At 41.3% G+C, this 15,169-nt stretch overlaps 1 protein-coding gene across 2 annotated transcripts in view; it reads right to left on the reverse strand.

Moving 5' to 3' along the window:
• The window catches only part of DHX36 (DEAH-box helicase 36), a 378,110-nt gene that overhangs the window by 206,447 nt on the left and 156,494 nt on the right, over window positions 1–15,169 (reverse strand). The gene's annotated exons all lie outside the window — the stretch shown is intronic.

Here is a 15,169-nt window from a genome sequence, read left to right on the forward strand (position 1 = left end):
AGAAAAAGTAAAGTAAACTCTGGCATCCAAATTGTAGCAAAATGCTTCTAACAAAATGACTTGAAGGAGTCTATCAGAAAACAGCCCCATTACATCACAGTAAAACATTTACAAGAATACTGTAATACAAACATACTTAAACATTAAAGCATTTATATTAAAAAAAAAAGGTATAAAATAAAGAACTGACAGATCAATACAGTAAAGGAGTCTCATCATGCCCAGAGGCACATCCAGACTAGCGCATGGGCATGATTCTCCCCCTAAAGTGACTCAAGAAATTCCTCAAAACATTTTATGTCCTAAAGAACGTAGTCGTCGGCGAGGACAACACTTTACATACAATATATGCAAATGAACAAAGACAACTGGCAACTCCATTGTTCTGCGTTACAAAAATGAACTGCATTTCTTATCTATGTTGCAAGTGAACATTTTTGGCTGCCCAATTCAAGAAATGCCTCTTGTACATTACAGAACCAGGGGATATTTTTTGCACTATCTAGTTCCATATGTAATTAGCCCCCAAACTAGGGCATTTGCAGTGTCATCGAAGTCGGTATTGTGTTACAGCACAATTGGCTGGGAAAACTGTTAATGCCTTTAGTTGCATTCTGAGCCTGTACGATTGAAATATGTAGGTGGTCCAACCGTGTGCAATACCTATGCCAAGGCAGGAGTAGGAGTTTAATTTTTTTTCCAGTTTGTTATTACTGAGGTAAAATTTACAGTCAGCTGGCTGTTTTTGTTCCCCCACTCGACATGACCATCATTCTGGACTGGATTAGTTTATAATCAGTAGGCTTTCTGCACAGAATATCTTAACTGCTTTTAGAAGTGATTTTGCTGCCTTGATTGTTTTGACCAGTAGCACAGAGATTATCATATGCATATGGCATCTCTACCCATTCCCGATTCACCTTCTGTTTCGTTGCACATGGCCTGGTAAATATCATGGATGTATAGAATATTCAAAAGGCGCCAGTGCTTTGCACCGGTTTTGCATTTCACATCACTGGATAGTTCACCATTTGTATGAATTTGACCTGCGCTGTCTTCTTTTTTCACAGCTTCATTATTATTGACCTCAACACTGGATCCATTCCCTGTTTTTCCTATCTTTGCACTGAAACTTAAGGGAGATGGTTTCAAACCTCAGCTATAGTCAAATGAGAACTATAGAGGCACACTTTTTGTGCTGTTTTCTACCAGTGTAGACATTAGATAGGCCTTTTCTGAATCCACCCAGTACAGGGGTAATATGTGTTCTTAATCCATGCACTCAAGACCAGCAGACTGGACTACGGTAAAGCTCTCTATGCCAGAATCAACAAAAACTCCATAAAGTCCAGACCATCCAGTACGCTGCAGCCAGACTAACCTAGACATCCCATGACATGACCACATCACCCAACACCTCTGCGACCTCCACTGGCTTCCTGTCGAAAGAAGAATAACTTTAAAACTGCTTACACACGCCTACACAGGCCACCATAACACTGGACCCCAACACCTCAATAAACAAATCTCCTTCCACGGCCCCAAGAGAAACCTCCGCTCTGCCGATCTCGCCCCAGCGACGATCCCCCACATCCACAAGGCCAGAGCAGGTGGCAGATCCTTCTCCTATCTCTCGGCCAAGACCTGGAACAAACTCCCCCACCGCATCCAATAAAGCCAGACACTGCACCAATTCAGAAAGGACCTCACGGGTGAGTAATGCTCGCAGTCGGAACTGTGGTTTCCTGTCCTTCGTTATTCTGCCTGGATGGCGATCTGTTGTAACTGCTGATAGCAACTTGGGAACTTTGTTTGCTGCCGAGACCGGGACTGCGAGGCCCACCAGGCAGTGCGTTATTACCAGCTCGCACACCTGCCGCCTCTTCAAGAGACTCCTCCCTATTAATTAACCGCTAGCATTTAAGGCGGTCCATCAGCGCGTTAGCGGGACGCGTGCGCGGGATGCAAGCCGGGACGGAGCCCGGACAAAGGGCGGACAGTCTGAGACAGTCTGAGACTGACCGTGACTGGACTGAGCCAGGATTCTTACGCTGCCTCTGCGGCGTCTCTGCGGCTTGCTGTTCGTAAGACTCATTTTGTTGCCATCCCTGACTGCTAACTGTGTTGCGTTTCTTTGCTAACAATTAACTTTTGTTATCACTTGAGCTTTTCATATCTGTGGTACCACTGTATTGTCCACAATGTCAAAACAGAAGTCATTCTCCGCTTCTAATACTATAGATAATTATTTAGTGCAGGTAGTGAGCAAAATTAATAACTCTAGAAGGATATCACTGGGCCTGAGTTCTACCCCTTCTATTCCCACTCAGACCTCTCTATTAGAATCATATCAAGTTGATGTCCCAAACAGGGGCATCATAGTGATATTGTTGATATTCATGATAATGTATTTACGCAGGAAGAAAACCCTGATTAAACTATCCACACTGCCACCAATTTGGTTAATGACACCTTAGATTTATCTAACCTGTCCCCAGAAAAATCCCCCCCCTCTTCCCCAGTGTCTGTTCCAGTTACTAGAGCAGCTAGAGCATGTAAAAAGGGTCAGAATAAACGCGGTGGGTTACACTCTAGCAGGAAAAGGATTGTTTCCCCCCCTAAAATCATACCTATAAAAGATATACCCAGGAAGTCCAGTGGGAAGGTGTCACTGGGGGATGATCAAATTACATTACTTGTAAGCATGATTGATTCTAAGATAAAAAGCATTGTCAAACCACTGATAGCAAAAAGTGACCATTTAACATCGGAGATCAACAGGCTAGGGGGTATTATAAATCAGACTGCGGAAAAGGTGGTTAATATATCATCCCTAGATCCAATCAGAGTTGAACCCATAGTAAGTGTAACAGGTGTTGGGACAGAGACCAGGGATAACACGATTTCAATTGCCCGAATGCCTCAACATGATGTACCTAATAATAATCAAAGAACCAACACGGAAGATCCTCCACCCAAACCCACGCCCATAGGTATTGAGAAAGGTCCCGTCCAACTCATTGTAGAGGCTTCTCCCCTAGGTTTGGTTCTGGCCAATGTACTTCCTTTAAAAACGGGCCAAGTAGAATCAACCCCCTCTTTGATTAGTAAAGCCTATCACTGGCTATCTAACAACATGGTGATATCTCCATGGGGCAAACAGCAACTAGCCGAAGAAATCACCATGGCTAGAAGGGTGGATTGGATAGGGAATGGTGTTAAAAAATTCAAGGGTGACTGTGTAGTCTTACATTTTTTAAACCCTGAAATACTTCCTGAAGTCTTAAGATACATTTATCCCCCACAATGTAGGAGCACAGACATTGTTCCGTTAACTTTGGATTTTTTCTACCACAGTAACAAAATAGGGAATCCCAACATTTTAAAGACCAAGTGGAATCTGGTGTCACATAAGTGGGGCAGGATCCCTCAACCTAGCGAATGAGAAATCAACCTTGAAAATCGATTTGGGGCATTGACTAATGTGAATGAATGTGATTGACTTAAACTGACTGATAGAGAAGTGATAAACGAATTAGATGAGTTAAAGAACATAGATACTCCCATAGAGAAAGAGCCCTGTGTGGCAATTACTACCACCCGGAATTTGTGGAAAAGGGCAAAGGAAGCAACCACTCTAAGTAGTAGAAACAAGATCATACACTTTGAGCCACAATCAGACCCCTCTACGGGAGAACCATGCCCTGTTCCTGACACAGTCGTAGCTGTATTCGAACCCTCATGCCACTACAACAATAATGTAGTTAGGGAAATAGAGACGGGAGTTCATTTACAATGTTCCCTCCTGTCGCAGATCCCTCTAGATGTAGTAATAGAGGGAACAGTAGAGTCAGGGTTGTCCTTTCATTGCTGGAATCACAAATAAACGACTTCACCCGAATGGTGCGCATTTATAGACCAATTCGACATTTTATTGTTCCAGGAAACATGGTCAGTGACCCCATTATATCACCTCGGGTATTTAAACTTTTACAATCCAGCTATAAAAAACCCTAAGGGTCGTCCGGTAGGGGGCCTGATTATTTGGGTTTGCCAAAACTTATGCTGTAAAATCCAACAAAGGAGTCCTCTACTTGACGATATACTGTCAATTACACTAACTTGGGCAAATGGTCAAGGGATGGTCGTATTTAACATCTACGCCAGGGGAGTAGTGGATGGCAAATCATCAGAAGTATTAACTGCTCTGGACCATGAGCTTGAAGCTCTCCCAGTTGATCTGCCATACATTGTAGAGGGCGATGTTAATACTACTTTTGAACCGCTTGGCGAAGAAGACCAACTTTTAACTGAAGAAGAGGACAGCAAATGGGGCATCCCACAGCTGGATCTTCCCGTAGCCACTAGATGGACGACGGTGGCCATACAACTTAAGGCCCTATGTTTAACAAGAGGACTTAGAGCAGTAAATGGACGAACCCCCCTCAGATCGACAGGGGAACAAAACATTTGATAATGGTAGGTTCTCCAGTCGAATAGATTATATCCTAGTGGACGTTAGATTATGGCATTGGCTGATTGATATGATAATTAAAACCCGAACAGAGAGTGACCATAATCCTCTCTGTATGGTCCTTAGAACAAATGCAGGGTCAAGAAAAGAATCAGGGGTCAGGTAACATCACCCTAGATGTTGTAACCTCAAACAATCAACGCCACATCAAATGAGGTAGACTCATTGAGAACAGGAAAAGCCTAGAGGAGCTCAAAAAAGTGGTGCTAGATGAAGTGGCTGAGATCAACTCCCAAGTTAAGAGGCAAAATTTCCCTGAAATTATGCTCGACGCCCATACGACAATTTTTACCAAACTCCAAGAGTTTTTTTAAGAAGAATAAACCAGGAAAGGTTCATAATAAAATGCCCAAAACAGGATGGTATGACAAGGCCTGAAGAGAAGCTCGCAAGAACCTTAGTGCAGAACTTAGGAACAAGAATGTTCTAGGGGTGAGAAGAGCGAGGGAAACCTACAGGAAGGTACAAATAGAGGCCAAGAAAAAATGGGATGAAGCCCACTGGCGTGATTTGAAAGCTGCATGTGACGCAAGGAACCAGAGCCAATTTTGGGCCCTGGTTAAATGGAACAGAGGAGGGGAGGCTCAATCCCCGCAAAATAACGTAGCCCAAAATCAATGGGTTACTTTTTTAAACCTCAATATGCGCGGGCGCTAACTGAAGGGGAATACAGCTTACCCCCTACAGTTTTCTATCATCAGAATCTATTTACTTTAAAGGATGTCAACATAGCGTTGGATAGTGTGACAGGGGGTCGTGCCCCTGGAATGGATGCCATACCAGCAGATGTGTTTCTAAGTGATCGCCCATCCTGGTGCCAATACTTCAAGTGGCTAGCAAACTCTGTGGCTAGAGGCGCACCCATACCGACCTCCTGGAAGGGTGCAGAAATAATTCCAGTCTTCAAAAAGGGGGATAAATCATTACCCAGTAACTACAGACCTATTAGTCTTATAGACTCTGCCCAAAAAATAATAGGCCGTTTAGTACAGAATAAATTACAAACCTGGATTGAAGAAAAATACATTTTATCTCCCTATCAAGCTGGGTTCCGTCCCTGCACAAGCTCAGTTGATCAGGTTTTCTTTTTCATAGCTCTTTACTGGAGGAATGTCCTGCTTACCAAGGGAACACTCTACGCTGTATTCGTAGATTTAAAACCTGCCTTTGACCTAGTTCCTCGCTCCAAACTCTGGGGGGTGCTTGCTGAAGCTGGGATGGCCCCGGAACTGTTGACATTATTGGTCCGCCTACATGAGAACAACTACGCTAGAATTAGGTGGGGCGCTCAGAGTGAGGTGACCAACACATTCCCTGTCGAACGTGGGGTTCGACAGGGGTGTGTTTTGGCACCAACATTGTTCTCCATATACATTAACGGTATCGTAAACTATATTAACCGTTCCCCCACCGATGCCCCAATATTAGCAGGAGCACGTGTATCTGTCCTCATGTTTGCGGACGATACGCTCATAGTTTCTCGTACACCGAGCGGGCTCCAGAAGGCAGTCAACGCCTTCGGAGAGTTCTGTAAAGCACATGGACTTGAGTTAAATACATCTAAAACCAAGTTCATGTGCTTAAACCAGCGAAATACCTTTAGAGGTTCAATAAATTTTAATGGTATCCAACTTGAACAGGTCGAAGCATTCACATATTTGGGAATAAACCTCCAATGAAATATGAACTGGAAAACTCATATTGACATGGCCGTCCTAAAGTTCCATCAACTGGCAGGTGTAGTGGCCCACAAACATAAAATTTCATTGACCAAGCCCATCACTCCTGCCCTAGAAATTTACAACATGAAGGTGATCAGTGCCACTTTATACGGTTCTGAACTCTGGGGTTTCTCCAATCTGAAACAATTAACAGCAGCGGAAAACAGCTTTTTCCGCCGTTTGATAGGGGTTCCCCAGAGTACTCCAACCGTAGCACTGGCCTATGATCTGGGCAGGAAAAACATCAATGACTCGGCTCGTTTATGCCCGCTACTATTCTGGAGACGACTTATGACCACACCAGAACTTGTTCATTTTGCAAATGCCTTAAAGGATATCATAAGGGCAGAGCGCTTTCATTCAATCCAGTGGCTAAAATAAATAAGAGAGTTGCTTAGCAAGTTGGGATTAGACCATTTGTGGAATTCTTCCAATGCTGAAAGTTTCCCATCAAAGACCACAATAAAGAATATGTACTGGGAAATGATATGGTTGTCAACCCAATGTACAGGCTCAAATTCAAATCTAACAGGTCGTTTCCTAAACTTTAAATCTGTACCATCATGTGAGTCTTATTGGGATATCATTGATAGACCGCTTGATAGAAAACTGTACTTTCAGTTTAGAATTGGGACACTTCCTATCATGGCGTTCACCTGCAAATGGTCGATAAACCTAGATGATAAATGCCCTCACTGTAATGACCTAATAGAGAATGTGGCCCATATATTGTTTGTCTGTCCCTTATATGCCAACCCACGACGAAAATGGTTAAAACCAGTGTGTTTAAATCTAGGAACACGTAGATGTGCAGAGGCATTAAGAATACTGGAAACAGACTGTACACCTTATTTGGCGATTGCCGCCGCCAAATTCCTAGGTTGGTCATGGATTATACGCACCAGCACTTTTCAACAGTTAGACACTGTCTAATGAATTATCAACATGATTAACTGACACGATTTTATGTAGTAACTTTGTAAATGACAGCACCTTGTTTAATTTGTTCTTAAAAAGACGATTATTTTTAATATTTTTGTAGTATCTTTTGTGTAGTGAAGAATGTAAAATTGCTTTTATGACTGCTGTCGAATAAAGTTTTTGAAATTGAAATTGAGTAATGCACTTTAAAACCCCTGGTTGATTGATGCAGGGCTGTACATTGAAAAAGATGTGTTTGGCGTGTATTTTATGATCAATGCCGAAAAGAATGATTGGAAAAAAACGTGCATTGTATTTCTCCCCTTTAGTACCACATACTTGGTAATATTTCAGGTATGGTACGTGTCTCAAGTTTGGAAACTCCCATTCTGATAACGGATTAAAATATACAGGTGGAATGATCTTGGGGTCCTGGAGTTACGTTATTGGCCAATATATTAATCACTATTCTGAAGTTAAAAAAAGGTCAACTAGTCCTCTGCACATTGCTCTATGAAGTAACAAATTACCACTGTTCCTGTGATTCTTCTGCCAGCAAGGAGCTGTTTTTGTGGGTGAAAGAGGTCTATATCATATTTGACCCATCGACCTGCTGGTATGTTTGCATCTATTTTATAATGATAGTTTGCTTTGTCTTTTGCGATCATGAGCCAAAACCTTATAATGTCTTTGCTCCTAGCTGTTTCTATGAACTATCGTCACTTTGAGTCCTCATTTCATGAAGCAATTCTTATAATTAGCCTTTCATTCCACTATTTATGTCTTGTGGAGCCAGTCTGACCTGCCCTTGAGTTGTGGTTTAATGAGGTTGCATTCTATATTGTACTACCAGTGCATAGGCTCTTTCACAGCTCTTGCCCGGGATTTTTGGATGCCATGGTTTTGACCCTTTAAGGCCTACAACTATAACTAGTTAGGTCAGGTCTGGATCCTCCGTCCTCTCTTGTATGCAATCTCAGATTTCTTGTAGCCATCTTAATTACCACCTTCCTTTCATTCCCCAGAGGTCTAAACTCAAACCTCCAGTTCAGTTCTACACTTCCTTGTAATACAGAAGACCTCTTCTTATATGAGACAGTAACCACATCATTATCGCTTTCTAAGCAAATAGCCACTATCAATTTGTCCAGGTTTCAAAATATAATCAATCAGACTCTGCCTTGTGCCCATGATATTTTCGAAGGGTTCTTTGTCAATAGAAAATGGGCTGCATTTCAAACCACATTTGTCTAATGCCTCATCTTTAATAATTCTTGACCCTTCAGATTAACTGTGTGGAAGCAGAGTCAGAAAACAGAGAAGGTCCAAGCCCTCCTTTTCTGTTATTATTGTTCATCCTCTACTGCTCTGGCAGGCCCCATTCTTAGCGTTTAAGACTCTGCGGATAATTACTTTAGGTGAGCAGGTCTTAGGTTTAGTACAGCCTGAGGTTCTTAGAGATGTATTTTGAATGTGGAGGATGTCTACGGTAGGAAGCAAGGTTCTAAAATACTAAATCTTTTGACTTAATGAGGTCCTTAACACCACAAAAAAAGAGGTTTTTTAAGGTAGTCTTCCCAAACTCAAGTTTAGGTGGAGTGCAGTATACTTTAAAGGACTTTTAGCTCACCCTCATCTTCCATTAGTCTGTTACTGTGGCATTTAAAAAAAATGTTTCCACTAATAGAGCATACGTCACGTTTTTTAAAGTCCACCAGAATCATTTTACGGTGCTCGGTTTGTTGCAGGTCACTTGTAGGAGTTGCGGTCAGAAATATTAGATTTGGTTTTGGCCAATAGCTTTAGTTTTGAGAGATTTTTAGGTCAGCCGCTCCAATTTATGCCTTTATTCCCACTATATTGCAGGAGAGTACAGCTATGTCACTGAGTCAAATCTATTTAAGTCTAGTCAGGCGTGCTTTGTTTTCCAAGATCTTTTATCTTGCCATGATTTGAAATTGTTTGGTCCTCCATGCTCTTTTAGAAGGACAGAAGTTCAGCAGCCCTTTGATCTTTGGTTTTTGGATTATTCACTAAATGGATTTTGAATTGGTTATTTACAAGCATTGGCTGGCCAGTTTTTTTTTGCATGTCTGGCCTGCCATGCATTATTATCTTGTGTTTTTTAGAAACATATTTGTAGTGGGCTTTTTGGCTTTCCACACTGCTCAGTTTTTTTCTCTTTTGTGTAACATAGGACTGGCCATCTAGTGTTCTTGCCAATGAATTGTCTCAGTCACTACGATCTTCTATTATGTTAATCTTCTTGTCACTACTTGTATTTACTTATGTATGTGATGAGGACAGTTTGCCACATCCCATAATTAAGTACTTATTGGTGTTAGTAGCCTATTTTGTGATTTTTTTGTTTCAACTACTTGTTCAATGATGTTGCTTTCTTTTAACTACTCCTTCACCTGGGTCTTTAGTAAACCAGTTAAAATACTTTTTCTTAAGTGCTTCGGATTTCTGTTGGAAATATATTCTAAATATTTACCAACATCAGATTTCTTGTAACTTACAATATGTTCCAGCCAGTTGCTGAGAAAGGGATGTACATATTGCTTTATTGCCCTATTGAGACATCCAAAGGGTAGCCTTGCCTTTTGTCAGGCTACTGCTAGAGCAAATGTCCTTATATTGTAAAATAAAAAAAATAAAAAAGCATTACAATGAAAAGTGCAAAACCCTATGCAAAAGAATACACATATAATACATGCAATTTTTGTAGTGGGTAGTCCGATTTAGGCATTGCAAGCATACAAGTAAAATAACATTTAACTGATTTACGTTAGCCTAACTAGTGATGCCATACTAACAGAAATTTATACATTAGCATTGAAAGGCCTGTTTTTCATGTTGAACTGTTGTTTTGCACAAGATGTTTTTCTCTCCCGCTGCAGAAGCTATAACTTTCCAGAAGCCTTCTCTTAGTGAATAGGCATTTGTTCTGTATTAGACAACTGATAGTGAGGTTCTCACTCGTCGGCGGGGAGATGGCAGGAAATATGAGTCAAGGGAAGAACTGTCTGAACCGCAAAATGCGGATGAAGTAGCTTTTCAAGGACTTCAATCTGTGGTCTATTGTGGTCTATTGTGAAGACGTGAGAAACTAGAGAGTTTACCAGCTCCCAGATTTTCTGAAATCCGATTGGACACAGAGAACAGGAATGTATCAGATGTTTCAACTTGACTTAGGGTAGCTTTATACTCTCAGAACTCTGGCTTCTAGCACACAAGAGCATTTCGAAATAATTTATTGGAATCCGTAGGATTACTTCTCTTGAGGAGAGATTTCCCTTATAGTTCTTTTCCTTTTCAAAAGAAGTCTGTTGAATTATTGCTGAGAATACCTTCCAGCTTGAATTGTTTTTTGCTTAAATGTGAAAGCTTCATGCTCCTTATTCTCTCATCAGAACCCTTTTTTAGGTTTCTGAACCAACACCTTTACTCCAGCTTAAATTGCCATTCTAATCTTTCATTTAGATTAGGGAAATTCCTTTATGAAACACACTCATTGTATTATGTCTATATTAACCACATCAGCGCGGCGCAGATTCCTTTGCTGTGCTGAACGTGCTAATGAGCCAAAGGGCTCATGACGGAACGGTTCCGTCATGAGCACAGGCCAACCGACGCTCATGACGGAACCGTTCAAGACAGATGGAACACACTCAGAAACTGAATCCAGGCTATTAGGTAAGTATAAAAAAAGGTATACTTATGTTTTATTTTTTAGAACTAAGCAGATCCGGATACAGGTAAAGCGATGGGTCCAAACGGAATAACCATTGAGCTTCTTAAACCAATGGCTATGAAGCTAGCGCCCCACTTGTTAAACTTATATAATGAATGCTATGACTCAGGGCTGCCACCAGATGATATCCGTAACGCTGCCATTGTAGTTATTCATTAGTCTGGTAAGCCAGCGGAAGAGTGCAATTCGTACTGCCTTATATCGTTGCTTACAGTGAAAGCGAAAATTCTGGCCAAACTCCTAGCCAATCGTTTAGTCCTGTATCTTAATGATTTAATCCACCTAGATCAGTCAGGATTTATGCCCGTAAGAAATACGGCTAGAAATCTTCGGCGTGTACATGAGGTAATGGGGCAGCTAGGCACTCTAGAGGAGGAAGCGATATTGCTATCACTTGATGCCACTATGGCATTCAATACTATCGAGATGTGTTTTTAACTGTTCCAGTATAAATCTATTTAAAATGAGAGTCACAATTCTAGTCTTGATAAAGATGGTGTTATAAGATATCCATCGAAATGTGTTGAGGCCCTATTGAGAACAACACAGTCCGTGAAGAGGCTGGGGCCAATGAGTACCTAGTAAATAGAAAAGTACCGGGTTTCAGCCTGAGAAATTGTACAATCACGGATGTGTGCTACTTAAATTGCATTGTTTTTGTCTATTATATGTAATCTCTTTTTAACTTGCTTGGTGTTTTTATATATATGTATAGAATGTATCTGTGATATCCGAACTTACCATAGATGTTAGGTGAATCGCAGTGCCATGGATTAGGTCTACATTTTTAAGATTGGGTAGCTTATGAGCCTTTTTTCTTTTAATCAATAAATAGATTTGTACTTTTTTACAAATAACGTTGTCTAGATTGTCTATCTGGGATATATGGTTATACTTCTCGCATATGCATGAAGTTTAGTTGAATGAGTGAGATCTGGATTGAATTTAGCCTTTAGAGTCTATGGTTTTCATATTTTACAAAACTGTCCTAAGGAAACCCTTTCAGTGGCACATGGCAAGTAGCAATTCAGGAGCTACACCAAGGCTGGTCGTTGTTCAGGGGGCTTCTCTAAGATGCCCTCTGGGTGCATTGTACTTTAAATCCCACACTGGCATCAGTGTGGTTTTAATGTGCTGAGACGTTTGCTACCAATCTACACAGGTTTTAGTAAAGCCATTATGAAGCTTTGGAGTTCATAATGACCGACTCCCAAACTATATACTCCTTATGGCTTTACTACACTTACAATGTTTAAGAATGGACTTAGACCCGGTAGGGGTACAAGGCTGATGCCACTGTATCCTCAACTGAGGGCTCTGTGCACCGTGCTAGAGGGGTGAGCCTAGGCTACAGGCAGTGGGTTGCCAGCATGGCACACAGGGATGTGTGCCATGCTGACTCTTCACTTTTCTCTGAACCAAAACACGAAGCCTGCAATGGCAGGGTGTGGGTGTTAATGTACAGGGTCTCTAAGGGTGGCACAATAGGAGCTACAGCCCTTAGAGGCCTTCCCTGGTTACAGTGCCCCTGGAAGCCATGGTACCTTTTACAAGGCGCTTACCTGTGGCCAGAGATGTGCCAACTCTGGGTACAAAGTTACAGGTTTGGGAAAGAACACAGGCCCTGGGAACCAAATTGGCAGGGACCCAGAGCACATCAAGTCAGGTTGCATCAGATGTTAGGGAAAAAGTGGGGATAACCATGCAAAAAGTGGCACTTTCCTACATATACTACCAGACGTTATTTAATGACTACAACCGATGACAGAGATAGAAAGATCCCCGCGCCATCAAGTGGTAGCAGGAGTACCGTTTATGTCACAGGAGATGACAGAGGTGAAATAAATTGTCCAAGTTTAGAATTGCTGATGACCCTTAAATCTAAAGCCCAAACTTGAATATTGAAGGAGGTCGCAGTTCTAAAAGTGGATGCAGTAGTGGAGGGCTGTGCGTCACATTTGTCTGTGTTAAGCTTACGATATTGGGTTGAAGTTATGCATTTTGTGTTCTGGTAAAAGTCTGTGGATTAGTTGTGCTTATGCAATTGATGTTGAACAGTTGAAGCGGATATCGGACTTGGAGTACTCCAAGAACCCGGGATACGAGAAGTTTAGATAGCTAAATAAAGAAACATTGTGATATTACTTGTATGCTGAGGTTTTGTGGTGTTAGTTCAGGAGGTACCATCGACCTCACACTTAAGAAAGGGACTTTAAAAAATTGTTGTGATCATACTAATAGTGACTGGTGTTAGTGGAACCCTTGTGCACAAAAGGGAAACTGTATCAGTCACGGTGATTCCCCCCCTGGCCAAGAATTCATCTGTGGGCATATGGGAGGAAGTCGGTAGACATTATTCTCGATTGTTTCTTTTGTCAATGTACTACTTTGCACTCTTTAGAGGAGCAGACAAGAGTTGTGTGTTTAGTGTGCTTGCTTAAAGTTGTAGAATTTGTGTACGAGAAACCTGTGAAGGAGAATGATGTGCCGCGAGGAGTTAGAATTACGTCAGAAGTGTGCCACGCTGGGATAGGTAATTTAGTGCAAAGTGCCACCCTGGTGAATCATCAGGTGCTGTACTGTCATAGGCTCACGAAAAAGAAGACTGTGTTGCAATTGGAAGAGAGCATTTATTTGTATGCAACTGTAAATTGAACAAAAACACTGAATGTAATAGAATCTATATTTGCTCACATATTGTTGAATAACTAACCATGAAATTCTTTAATGCTTAATGAGAAGTGATCTGCAAGTCTCTATTCATGAGGGCAAAGAGGGTCCACCAGAAGGTACACCAGGTGACAAATGTGAGGTTTCATACGTGTTTGTGGCTTCATCAATGGCACAAGATTACAGAAAAAGAAGGAGCATTAAAAGATTTCCACAATAGAGTATTTTCGATTGAAAGATTATTTAACTTTTAAGGGAAAAACTATATTAAATGAAGCGGTCTCCTAGACCTACACAGTATGAAGCATTAAATGTGTGGGAGAGAGTAGCTTATACGAAAGAGAAATAAAGATGCGAGAATAGAGCAAAGGGACAATGTCTATTCACATCAATGATAAATGAGATTAAGAACAACAGAGATGGAGCAAATGTGTAGTTGGGAGAGCTAGAATATTCCCAGCAATAATGACAGAAAAACCTGACAAGAATCAAAAGCAGGGAAATTAAAATGAGGAGTCTGCAAGGAAAACTGATACTGATAGCGATTCAGGGGATGACATTAGATGATTTGTTGTCCTCACGTCCACCACCATATGTGGCCCCATCATCTGTTTCATAAAGTGCTACACCCACAAGTGTACAGTGGCTACACCTTCTGTTGACCCAAATGTAATTCAAATTGGGGGACCACCTCCAAAACTCTTGATCACAGCTGCACTTGCTGAAGCAGGCACTACTGCAATTGTTCCAGGTGTTACAGCTTCTATTGTGACTGTTCCTGCTCCAGTTTCACAAGTCGTATCAGCTCAGACATTAGCAATTGCTGTTGCAACTGCATCAATCAATACTGCTCTGAATCATGATGATCCAGGAGCAGCAGGAAAATGAGCTGCAACAGGGTTTATCCAGACGTCGCAATACTCTCAGATTGTTGCCTGGATCCCACTTCAGAATGTTCAATCATTAAGAGAAGGGAGAAGGATTGTTGTTACAAACCCAATTCTATAGGGGCTCTTCGGCAATGGAATCTTTCCCCCATTTGTTGAGAAAACTCCTGAAAATAAATACAGAGAGACCATCTACTATGCAAGAAAGGGCAGGCCATCTAGATGTACCAAACTTGAAGGTGGAATTGGAAGAGATTATTAGGGGATGTTTAGATATTTCACATTTGAATCAATATCAGGAAAACGAGCTGAAAAAACAAAGTCAGGAAATCACAAGATGTGCAGCTGCCACACACAATAAATTAACAAACTTAGCAGATAAATATGAGGAATATCTCTTTAAGAGTATACCTTTACAGAAATGTTTTAGAGAACAGATATAGGGTGAAACAATTGTGACCATGCAATCTTCAGGATTGAGATTGCACATTGCTGAACTGGTGAAATGCATTTGGAAATGGAGTGATTTTGACAGATTAGGGAGCAAGAGGGCAAAGAAGCAAGAGAAGAAAAAGGGAACAATCAAATACTAGAGAGGTTAATGGTAAGCTACCACAAATACCTCCAAATGAAGATGAGGCTCTAACTTTCCTTATGAGAGAGATACCAGGTGGAGGGT

Source organism: Lissotriton vulgaris, chromosome 11, assembly GCF_964263255.1.
Source record: "Lissotriton vulgaris chromosome 11, aLisVul1.2, whole genome shotgun sequence".
In the NCBI taxonomy this organism is placed as follows: Eukaryota; Metazoa; Chordata; class Amphibia; order Caudata; family Salamandridae; genus Lissotriton; species Lissotriton vulgaris.